The sequence below is a fragment of the Diadema setosum genome, chromosome 18 (assembly GCF_964275005.1).
Source record: "Diadema setosum chromosome 18, eeDiaSeto1, whole genome shotgun sequence".
NCBI classification, from domain to species: Eukaryota; Metazoa; Echinodermata; class Echinoidea; order Diadematoida; family Diadematidae; genus Diadema; species Diadema setosum.
Window position 1 is genome coordinate 2,400,568 of NC_092702.1, and position 8,292 is coordinate 2,408,859.

Genomic DNA, 8,292 nt, shown 5'->3' on the forward strand with positions numbered 1-8,292 from the left:
TTTTATTTAACATAATATTTGATTTTCAGTTTTCGGCGCGCACAGGAATAACTATATGTCAATCAGGAAGTGCGTTAGCGACAGTTGCACTGAGGATGGCCAGGGCTCTCATGCCGGACGCCGTCATTCTCGACAAGGCGCACGCATTCTGGATTGCCTACGACCGCGATGACGGCCTCGTCCAAGTCAGTGACGTCATTTAATATAACAAATCATTTCAATCGACTTCGTGTTGTTGTTGTTTTGTTTTGTTTTTGGTTTATTTGTTTGTTTGTTTGATTTATTTTTCTTCCAACACAATTTCATACATAAATCGAGATTCTTTCAGTAATATCACATGGAATATCAGTAAGCAGATTACAATGTACATGATTCAAAGAAGGAAAATCGATGTGTAAATTAATTTCATTAACAAAATATAACTCGTATTACCAAAATTCCAAATAATTATCTGAGAAATTATGCGGAAGGACTGCCACTATAAGCAAAAGCTTGAGCACGTGACAGCCCAGGGACCTATCTACATAATACACACAAAAAATAAATATATTGTTTGCGGAATGGAGAAATACTACAAAATATAAGGCACTGTAAATACATTATGTTTTTATATTCCTATTCCTATATCGATGTAAGCGTTTCATACTTCTTTTGAAAAGGTTAATCAAATAATGGGGAAACCCTGCGTAAGAACAGGTAGATTCAGACTATTGATATCCATGGTTTTAGTGGGTGCACATCACGAGACCGACACCCACGAGTCATACAGCCCACAAGTTATACAGCTCACAAGTCATACAGCCCACCAGTTATACAGCCCACGAGTTCGACACTGAGTAAATAGGACCTAAAGCCCACGAGTTCGACGTCAAGTAAAATAAGCCCAGGAGTTATACGGCTCACGAGACCGACACTAAGTACAAAAGGCTCATGAGACCGACACTAAGCAAACAAAGCCCACGAGACCGACACTACGCTTAAAAGGTCCAGGAGACCGACGCTACGCATACAAGGCTCACGAGACCGACACTACGCAAAAGAGATTCACGAGACCGACACTAAGCAAAGAAGGCCCACGAGACCGACAGGATGAACAGCGCCACCTATAGACCAATAAATTGTATAGGGTGTCCTGATAATGGCATAAGAAGTATGAGAGATGGAAAAGAAGAGTTGCCAGGGTGTAACCCCATCTGTTGCCCCGGCAGCGTGTTTTTTTAGACGGCACAGATTAGGGACCCTAACCCTAACCCTAACCCTAACCATCAAACCCTAACCCTAAACCTAACCCTAACCCTAACCCTAGCCCTAACCCTAATCCTAGACCCTAACCCTAACCCAACGTGTTTTTCCATAGGTTTAATACGCGTCATGCCCCAATCTGTGCCGTCTAAAAAAAAAAACGCGCCCCGGCCACCCCCTGAAATGATCAGGATCTTTAATATGTTTGCGTGGGTGTGTGTTTGTGAAAAAATAAACAAAATTCAGTGCAATAGATCAACAACAACAATGGCTATCAACCCCATATTTTGCACATGTTTAGTTCATGTCATCCGAACATCATTTCATAAAATAACAACTACTTCCTCCGACACCATCTTGGGTAGGTAAATTAGGGTCAAAGGTCAAAAGTGTTTAATCCTGTATCTTGGTAAATACACGTCCTTTCTTTCCCACATTTTGCACACATAAGGAACATGTTGCAAGAATCATTTCACAAGATAACAACTTTTTGCTCAGATGCCATCTTGGCTGTGTAAAGTGGGGTCAAAGGTCAAATATACTTCATTCTGTAATCTCATTAGTATATAATATCACCGTCATATTTTGCACACACATGGACCTCGATAGATGGATCATTTTGTAAAATAACGACGCTTTGGTCGGACACCATTTTGGCTGTGCAAATGAGGTATTATCTCTACGGGAGTACATTTTTTTTTTTGAAATGAAGAATGATATGACTGTCTTTATCGAGCACTAGCTAATTTATCCTTCCTTGAATTTCTCCCAGATTTTAGTATGTTGTAGATGAAACTTTAGGCTATAGTTCATGTGATCCATATTCTTATTGAAAGTCGGAATTACGTCCAAAGACCTGGTTGAAATTGACGCTTAGCTTCAATGTCGGGAGATATGCCTTTCTTTCGGTGACTTTCTTTGCAATAGCTCAAGAAAAACACGCCCTTTCACCCCCACATTTTGCACATGCTTAGTCCATGTTATGCACATCATTTCATAAAATAACAATTAATTCATCAGACACCGTCTTTTGTAGTTACATTAGTGTCAAAGGTCATAAATGTTTCTTCGTCCTGTATCTTGGTAACTACTTGTCCTATCTTTGAAATATTTTGCACACGTATAGACCATGTCGCATGAATCATTTAATAGATTAACAAACTTTTGCTCAGATGCCATCTCGGAATAGATCGGATCACCTAATTTGTCAGTGTTGACAAATTCCAAATCTAGTTGGACTTTATTGCAGAATCTTGTGACGACAATGCGTACACATGAATAATATTTTGAAATATTACAGACACCTACATGATTTTCTCTCTGGTCGGCTATGATCATACTAATATTTGAAAATATGGGGTGAAATCCACTGAGTAACTGCTACCACATATTTGCATTTGGAGTTCAATTTCTTCCAAGAATCATATTTCGGTATCGCTTCTCGGCCTTTTGGCTAAGATCATGTGTAGTATCTGTTCTTTTCAGCTTAATATCTGAAACGCGGCTCACCGAGTCGCTTGTATATTAAACTGATTTTGTACCTAGGCCATGGAATAGGGGCTTGCTCCATCCTGGCCACGGATTGGCCCGGTATTGCAGTACCTCCGGGATCGGCCCACCCCTACGGGGGTAAAAGTGAATCAAAGAAAGAATCACCTAAAAAATATCCTTTGCACATTTTCCTCTCCCATATACCCCTCTCTCTCTCTCTCTCTCTCTCTCTCTCTCTCTATTTCTCTGCATCATTCTTTCCCATGCTTTTCTTCTACTAAATTGTTTAAGTTTACAAATTATTTTCACAGGGACCTAGAGACGATGTGGGCACTGTCCACCGTGCAAGGCTGAACTGTTTTCTAACCAACGCAGCCAGCCACCAAGCGGTGAAAACCCTGTGCCAAGAGCAGATGTCAATTCAATCACGAGGAAACTCTTCCAAACATTATTAGGTGTAACCATTGTCAGCCCAACATGGTACCAATCAGACGTCGCCACGATGCTATTCAACACTTCGTTGGGGCCATCAACCACGGCGATATCTATGTCAACCAAAATGTCCCAGGTCGCATGGCAGATCGCATCACGAGGTGGGCCTGTGACAACGATCTCCTCAGTGCTGAGCAGAAGAGCGCCCGTCCATGTGAGGGGTGCTATGAACACACCTTTCTCCTTTCGTCAGCTCTGAAGGACTGTAGGACAAATCAGAAGCAGGCATCCATCGCATGGCTGGATTCGAGAAATGCTTTCGGTAACATCTCACACCAGGCAATGTACATCGTCATTGAAACTCTCGGTGTCCCCAACGACGTTTTTCTCCTCCTGAAGGATGTCTATACGGAAGCTACGACAACGTTCTCAACGTCAAGTGGGGAAACTGAAGCTGTACAGATCCAGACAGGTTTAAAACAGGGCTGTCCCAAATCGGCGATGCTCTTCAACCTCACATAGAACTCATCAGAGGCAGAAGATAGACGTCATATAAAGACCTTCGTCCTGCCAGGTCTCAACTTTGTGATGAGGGCAGCCGACTACCTGAAGTCAGATCTTCGCAAACTACGTTCCTGCATCACGAAGAACATAAGGTCTGCAAGCTTCCGACACGTGCAGCCAACTCGTACATCTTTGCAACAAGAGAAGTTGATGGGCTGGCATTCATCGACCCCAACGTTGATGCAGACATTCTGGTCCTTACACAGGTTGTCCGTGTGCTGTCATCTGAAGACACAACGGTCCGTTCAGTTGCAACGAAACAGCTCACATCTGTTGTTCACCGAACGATACATGCAGCACCCACTGATAAAAGACATCGACAAGTATCTGTCCGGCAGCAGCGAGGGACCACTGGCTAACTCCGACACTTCTGGTCAAGCATCATCCCTCTGGTCCAGAGGTAGAGCTGCTGTGCGGAGACTGTAAGTGAGGATACGTGGTGCAACCAGCAGCTCAGTCGTTGTCGAGTATCGACTACCAGAAAGTGGAAGAACGACAGAAGTTGTGTCAAAAGGTGTAACAACAGCGTTGAGGCAGTTGCAAAGGATCAGATCTGCCCAAAGACTCAAATCTCTCCCTGACCAAGGAAAGGTGGCAAGGTCTTTGTCCAACGATCATTTTTGCTAACGGCTCTTCGTGGCACGCCTCCGAGAGGTTCATGAGGTTCTGCGACTGGAACTTTATCCACCGTGCCCGACTCAACTGCCTTACCACCAACGCAGCAGCAAAGAGATGGAAACCTGACTCAGACGCCAAATGCTGTCGATGATCTAGCCAAGAGACGCTTCTACATGTCCTCAATCATTGCCACAAGAACATGGTACCGATCAGACGACGACATGACCTTGTCCAGGACAGACTGGTGCGAGCCATCAAACATGGTGACTTCTTCGTGAATCAGAACGTACCAGGTGATCCGGACCCAAGATAGAGACCAGATATCACTGTCATCGAGGGACGCAAAATCACCATAGTTGATGTGTCGATCCGGGTATCCCCTTCGACAACGGTCCGGACGTCTGCAGCATTGCAGCAAACGCAAAGGTTGAGAAGTACTCTTAGTACAAGTAATCTTTTCTGTAATAACAATTTTTAGAATTCATTTTATTCCATTATCATTTTTAGTGTACGCATTTCCATTTATATTTTGTATTTTGTTAATTTTTATATTGCTGGAGTTTTATACGGGTAGTTTGAAGTCATTGGTAATAAAATGTATATACGGGAAGAGAATTGCTATTTAAGTAATGTGGGGATACGTAAGTAGGTATGTGGGCTAATAGATTTATGTGTATATAGATTTTAATGTACACGTATGCTGTGTGTATGTACGTATCATAAGAAGTGTGTTAATGTGTAGAAATTGTAATTAAATTTTGAAAGTTTTTATGTTGTTGGATGGTTTAAAAATGAGTATTAGCAGTTTACATTAAATGGGAACGAGCCTCAGCAAATAATAACCCCCAACACACACACACACACACACACACACACACACATAGTGTATATAAAAATGTGTGTAATTTTGTATGGTTTGTATTTGTTATGTTTAGTACATTTTTGAATGTACTGAATATATTGAAGTTTAGTTAAGTTTAGTATGATTTAACACCGAGGCTGATTTTGGTTATAATGTTGTTATTGTCATTGTAAATTTTGAAGAAGGGCAATAAGCCCGAAACCTTAATTAAAGGGGTGCTACCCAACATCACAGTCACGTCTCTGTGCAAGCTTTGCTGGCAATATTCAACAGTCTTTGCACCGCCTCGCCATGTTTTGGTTCAGTCCATTGCTGCCACTATATAAATACACATGAGCTCCTATCTAAGCAAATACGCACCTAACTTCAGCACGCCTACCTCCACCCATCATCACTAAATGTTTCCCGCAATATTTATGTTTTATATCATAATTATGAATAGATATGACGATGTATTTATGAATCGAATTTATGGCTTCTAATACAGTAGTATCAGTTATAATTTTTTATGTTAAAGTTTTCCTATAATTTCTACTTCCAATAAGTCTTTTTATTACACTTGTGTGTAATTTTCAAATTTATTTTTATACACTGTACATGTATTATAGTTCTATACAAACGATTAAACATATCAACATCACACATAGTTATTATTATCGTGATTAATCCATTTGTTTCCCTTCCAAGATGTAGATAATTCTTTATGTTGCTATATTTTTATGCCATATTTCGTTATACACTGTATATCAATTCTCAATGCTTACATGTCTGAACTGACATGCTTTCGAGCAAAAATCCATTATTATACCACTTTTGGCAACCAAGACCGCCATGCAGTACATGTAGTTTCCTTTTTCTTATATTTTAGCATGAAGTACTGTCCTTTCCGTATTTATTTCCTGCACCATCTTATGTGTAATGTATTTGCATACAATGCATACACAATGTATTTTGTATTGTTGTACTTGTATCAGGAGATGGTGATATCTCCTTGCTCGTACTGTTTGTCTCTTTGTCAAATAAATGAAAAATAATACAAGCCACTGCCTATACCGGAAGTTTGATCCTCAGAAGCTGTGCTCTAATATGACAGGAAACATGACGAAAATGTGTGTGTTCCACAAAGGTACAGTTTGTGCACACATCTCGTATATACATTATTTTGTAGTGCTATCGAAAGTGCTGGATCAGATCGGAGTTGATGCAGCTATTCTGCAGCAAATTAGGACGTTGGATGAGAGTTGCACATTTTCACATCTATTTTTTTTTTTCATTTAAGGATATACGCAAACAACAGCTTCAAGGGGATAGATAAGGGCTGTTAGAGGATGCCAAACTGCATTTACTGCAGACATGCCGGGAATAGAACTCCGTTCTAAAATATGAAAGACTGAAAACATCAGATAATTGAAATGCTCTAACCGAACAGAGAATCAGAAATATGTTTCTCGACGTATACAATGCATGCAGAACCATCACTCTGAAACCATTCATCACGAATGTGATATATCAGATATCGAACACTAGATGTGTGCTATATGTTTAATATTAAATACAAAACCAAACAACGTACAGGAGTGTCTATAGGAGGTTTCTAAATCTTTGCTTGTAGTTGCTTGTAAACATTGTCATCCTTGGCATCACAACCATACTCTGGGAATTGACTCGACAAGAAACCATACCACTGAGCTACTGGTCTATTGTATGACGTTGGGGGAAGCAGAATCTCCACTACAGTGGATACAAAAACAGTGATGAAAACCTTCCAATGGAAAGAATAGTCCATAGTGCACAAGTTGAGAATGCAGAATTTTTGTTTTATTAGATTATGAATTATTTACATTAAAATTATATGAAAATGGAATGTGCCCGCATTGTCCAGATATTTTTTGAATCAATTATTCACTGTTAGTGTGAATGTCCCAACTTTAAATTATTACAGAAAGATGTTATTAGTAGAAGTAGATTACTGATGTTTATCATATTCTGATATTTCTAGGAACTACTAACTCAAAGTATCTGCGTGCTCTCGTTCAATATGTTCAGAGGACGAGAATATTCACCTTAGGTGATTTTAACAAGAGAACTACAATCTGCACAATGCACATAGCCCAGATATTTTCTTAACATCTGAATGGATTTACTTATTTTTATGTTAAGTTTATGGCTAATCACGCGATATATAGGCTGTCCCGTTTCATCTCGAGCATTGAGCTATAACCCCTTTCGTGAATTAGAGTGGTCCTATGCAGGTGGACAGCCAATCACGACCCTCCACCTTGCCGAGAAGCCTGCTCAAGGTAGCGAACCGGGCTGGCCAAAAAAAAAAAAATAAATAAAAAATAAAAATACAACATTGTCGATTGGGCAACTCGAACTGAGGCTTGTGAAGGGGACTGTTACTTAATGTACTTACGTGTACACTCTAAGAAAAAAAGGTTCTCAAATGGTTCTCGTCGGCTCCAAAATGGTTCTCATCAGATGGTTCTCGCAAAATGGTTCCGATGAGCACCTATAAATGGTTCCCAATCGAAATGGTTCCGTTCGTCACCATTTGCTAGTATGCGACCCAGTCCCCGAGTGTTATTTGTGGTACTCCTGCAGGTCAAACAATATCTTTAGGTCCACTTTCATTTTTCCCCTTGCTGTATATTCGAATGTCAGATGTAAAAATCACCAAAACTGTGGTATTGGTACAAAAATATTGTATGTGTTTCTACTGCTGTGATAATAAAAAGTACATATTGCTTTTATCCTAGACTAATGACTTCTCTTGGCTGCGTGCCAACTGACAGCTGCCACCATCCAATTTTAGCGCTCGATCAGATATGCGTACGTGTAAACGTACACATACTAGTACTGCACTGTAGGACTACTAGTATGTAACCGCGGCGGCGCGCCGCCGCGGCTATGTAGCCCTGTGCTGCCTGCCTGCGCCTACGCCTATGCAAACCTACCAACACATAGCGGCAGAGTGCCAATGCAATACATGCAGCGGCAGACGGCTATACCGGTATAGTGTAGACACTTACACAAACACATCACACCCATAACGAACGGCACCCGGTAACGTTAGACATTAC

The 8,292-nt window shown here is 40.7% G+C and overlaps 1 non-coding gene across 1 annotated transcript; it reads left to right on the plus strand.

The window, feature by feature from the left end:
• Positions 1-2,675: 2,675 nt before the first annotated feature.
• LOC140242191 (U2 spliceosomal RNA) lies at positions 2,676-2,866 on the plus strand. The gene has a single exon (XR_011902132.1). It is a non-coding gene; the product is annotated as a U2 spliceosomal RNA (small nuclear RNA).
• Positions 2,867-8,292: the final 5,426 nt, after the last annotated feature.